The sequence below is a fragment of the Hylobates moloch genome, unplaced genomic scaffold, assembly GCF_009828535.3.
Source record: "Hylobates moloch isolate HMO894 unplaced genomic scaffold, HMol_V3 SCAFFOLD_3, whole genome shotgun sequence".
Taxonomy (NCBI): domain Eukaryota; kingdom Metazoa; phylum Chordata; class Mammalia; order Primates; family Hylobatidae; genus Hylobates; species Hylobates moloch.
Genome location: NW_026652278.1, coordinates 160,196,835 through 160,201,174, shown reverse-complemented (window position 1 = coordinate 160,201,174; position 4,340 = coordinate 160,196,835). Strand labels below are relative to the sequence as shown.

Below are 4,340 nucleotides of genomic sequence, written 5' to 3'. Positions count from 1 at the left end.
TAAAATGGCAGACAAATTATATCAATAATTATGTTGGTTGTAGTAAGTCTAAGCCCATGAATAAAAAAGACAAAGATTGGCAGAACAGAATAAAAATGATGACAACTTTATGATGGCCAAAATAACTTTACTTCAGATTTAAAGGTTAAAGGCTGTGAAAAATTATATACTACACAAACGCTAAGAAAAAAAGTGAGAATGACAACATTGACATCAGATAAAGTATACTTCAGAGAAAAAGAAGCATCGGGGTGAAAAAAGAGGTTACATATTGATAAGAGAGTCAATTCACCAAGAAGATATAACAATCTTGAATATGCACTGAACCATACCTCTAAAATACATGAAGCAGGCCGGACGCGGTGGCTCATGCCTGTAATCCCAGCACTTTGGAGGCTGAGGCACATGGATCACCTAAGGCCAGGATTTTAAGACCAGCCTGACCAACATGGTGAAACTGCATCTCCACTAAAAATACAATATTAGCCAGGCATGGTGGCAGGTGCCTGTAATCCCAGCTACTTGGGAGGCTGAGGCAGAGGCTCAATCATGGGAATTCAATTTAAATTCAAACAGGTTATCTTTGACAATATCACCAAATAATATTGCAAATATACGTTTGTTTAGAGGACTACTACATTAATTAGTCCTGTGGTTGGTATTTTCTTGCTGTTTCTGAATTCTTTAACAGAGAAAACGAACAAACAATCAGAGAGAGAGAGAATGGGACTTTTATTACTGCTGCTGAGCTTTTAACTGAATGTAGCTGTATAAGCACAATAGCAAGGGGGAACTACTCTGAATGATTCTTAGATAGTTACTATACGGAATGACCCCCATGTCAGGTCAGTGCAAATAAGGGAAAGCTTGGCTAGTCTTAACCTAGAAGGCTATAAAGTATGTCAAATGGATGCCTCTCAAGTGTGCAATAAAAATGCATCTTCACTGCTGCTAGCAATATTGTCCCTGACCTCAGAGCATTATTGAAGAGCGACCCACTGAATGTTTTAATTTCCACATAAATTGCTGATCATGATGGTTCAGACATGCCAGATGGCAGCAGGAGTGATAAATGATGTTGATGCCTCAGGAGAAATGAGCTACTAAAATTACATTATATTCAGCTGCAATTTAAAAACATGCGATATAATTAAAAGTGTTATCCATAGCAAATGCTACACCTCTTTATTTAACGGTGTTAGATGAGGAGACTAATGTGTGCATTTGTTTTGTAGAGGATGCTCTTTTCTATTCCTTAGATATCACTCCAGTGGAAGAGTTCATCGGATAGTGAGAATCTCACCTGTAAAATCTCAAGCATGCCTGCCATGGAGTCTCGAGTCAGGAACAGAAGAGAAAATAGCCATCAAATAGGGGCGTATTGTCAGTATTATTCAAATGTAATAGAAAATCAAATTATAGTAAAACATCTAACATACCAAGAAACATTCTATGGGAAATGCTGAGACAGCTTCTTCCTGAATTAGTATTGTGAGATCATAATGTTCACATCATTTAAGGATCTGGTTGATCTGATAAGATTCTATCTGATGAGCAGATTCTTATTTTTAAATGAATGAAATAATGTACTTTGTATGTTTACTGTTGTTTAATTGAAAGCATGCAGTGGCTAGCATCGCTATTTCATTTTAGTTCCTTACTCAGCAAATGAGTATAGAACTGACTTTTTCTTTCTCTAATTCCCCTCTTAGAAGACTCTCCTATCCCCATCACAAATATGTGAATATGTTAAGCAAATGTGCATGGTACAGATTAATGTTTTTAGGATTATGAGAATGACGCCCAGTAAATCAATAGTTGGCACTTTGAAAAACAATTTCTTCTTAGATTTTTTAAAACTGTGGTCAAATGTTGTTGGTTACTTAGGATTGGCTACTTAATTTTCCAGGTCTAATGCAAACGAAAAATGTGGTCCTCTTATTCAGAAAGCAGGGACGATGTTCTGCTAAATGTAATAAGAAATACAACTTTTTCCTTTCTTCCATGATCTCTCTCTGTTACTACGTTTTTAAAGATTTGCTACTTAGCATTGTTTCCCTTGGGCAGCTGCCAGGTCCTCCTCCCTCCAGCCTCCAGGCCCAAATTTTCCAGTCCAGAGGACAGACAGGCCATGGCAGTCTTGTCCAATTCTCTCAAGCCCTGGATTAGTGCTTATTGTACCATCAGACTTCACTTACTTGATTGCAGAGCATTAATCCCCAAGCATGTGGTCCTTCCAGGTTGGGAGCCTGAGAGACTGTCCTGGTCCTTTGTCCAGATTCTTTGGCTCTGTGGGTGCTCCCTTAAGATAATTAGAGACATGTAATAGTTTGGGTGAATTTATCAAATTCAAAAACTTGCACCAAGCTATGAAATTTTACAAGCCTAAAATTTTCATTTTAGTAGCATGGAAGATTCATATTTTAAGATATAATTTTTATATTTTATATTTTACTGTATGTTATTTTTCACTATTCAACAAAATCAAATTTTTGTACTATTTGGGAAAAAAATATATTCATTCATTTGGCAAGTATTAATAGTCCAGACCCTACAATTTAAACATTTTGAGGAAGATAGCAGTCATAATAATTAGCATTTAACCTGTATTAAATATCAAAGCTCAAAAACAGACCTAACATTGTGGTTAGATTCCACTTAGGTAATTAACACAATATCCTGAGTATAAGAGTCCTAAAAATGAACACAACAGTAAGCAAACCACTAATGAATCACGTTAAGAAAGACAAAGGCTTCAATTTGTTTAATCATGAACTTGTCCTGCTCTTTGTTCATCAGGCTGTGACCAAGCCTTAATGCGCATCCTAAGCAGGCTAAGTTCTATTTCAAGTGAAGATTCCACCTGGCTGCTGATCTTCACCTTCACCGCACTACTGCCTCATTGATATGAATCATGGGAATGAGCAGTGCAATATAACTGAAATGCAGTCTAGAGTTATCTCAAAAGCAAATTACTGACTCCAAAGAAATGTCACTTAATCCTTGGAAGTACCCCTTAAAACCATTGAGAAAACAGCTATAGAATCCCCTAAACTGGAGATCAGTTAACCTAAAGATTTAGTAGCCCTCAGCAAAAGTATAGGAGAGCATTTAGGCTTTTAATGCATATAATACCATGTTCCTATGAGTGTCGTGACGTTGCACATTTAAGTAAGCAGACAATTAAAAAATCAAAACATGCATTGAAGAAGGTATAAAACTAAATTCAGTAATAAAATATTGTTCCTAGAAGATTAACACTCATTAAGTTTGTAGGAACCTCTTCTTTAGGAAAAAAAAAAGTCGTTTCTAAGCTAATGAGTAATATGAATACATGCCACATCTTCTTTATCCATTCTTCTGTTGATGGGCACGTAGGTCAATTCCATAACTTGGCTATTGTGAATAGTGCTACAATGGACAAGCAAGAGCAGACATCTCTGACATAGTGATTTTAAGTAAAATTATATGAATACAGAAATGAATTGCTGGATCATAAGGTAATTCTGGTTTTAGGGTTTTTTGAGGAAGCTCTGTACAGTTTTCCATAATGGCTGTACTAATTTACATTCCCACCAATAGTGTGCAAGGAAAAAAGTTATCTATTCTGATAGTAAACTTTCAATTCCGAGCTAAACTTTTAGAGAACTATCAGATAGAACACATTTATTGGCCATCTGCCTTAACTGCCTTCTATTTTGAATGAGAAGTTCTATTGGATGTTTTGGAAACATTAAGAGAATTTGTTATGATTACTCTTTTTTTTTCTGTTTCTGTGAAATATTAGTCGCAATCATGAAAAAATAGTACTTCCATGCTTAGAACTTCAGAGACTAATATGATGTATGTAATAGATTTACAATACTGTTAAAGGATAACCATGGCAAACAACTGCACAGGAGGTATGATTCTCCATATAGAACATATATGCCATTTGAGAAAAGGTTAGCCATTTATTCCCAGAATCAGGTATTTAGAGCCTTATAACTATGCAAAAATACTAAGTTGCTGAAAAATGCACAATTAGTCCATTTTCATGCTGCTGATAAAGACATACCCAAGATAAGGAATAAAAATAAGTTTAATGGACTCACATTTCCACATGGCTGCAGACAATCATGGTGAAGGTGAAAGGCACTTCTTCCATGGCAGCGGCAAGAGTAAATGAGAAAGAAGTGAAAGGAGAAACCCCTTATAAAACCATCAGATCTCCTGAGACTTATTCACTACTATGAGAACAGTATAGGGGAAACCACCCCCATGATTCAATTATCTCCTAGCAGGCCCCTCTCACAACACATGGGAATTATGGGAGTATAATTCAAGATGAGATCTGGGTG

The 4,340-nt window shown here is 36.2% G+C and overlaps 1 long non-coding RNA gene across 1 annotated transcript; it reads right to left on the bottom strand.

Annotated features, from left to right (window-relative positions):
- Window positions 1-2,227: 2,227 nt before the first annotated feature.
- On the bottom strand, window positions 2,228-4,111 carry LOC131382987 (uncharacterized). Its single transcript, XR_009212631.1, has 3 exons — window positions 4,095-4,111; window positions 3,335-3,411; window positions 2,228-2,298 (listed from the first exon to the last, which is right to left on the bottom strand). It is a non-coding gene; the product is annotated as an uncharacterized LOC131382987 (long non-coding RNA).
- Window positions 4,112-4,340: the final 229 nt, after the last annotated feature.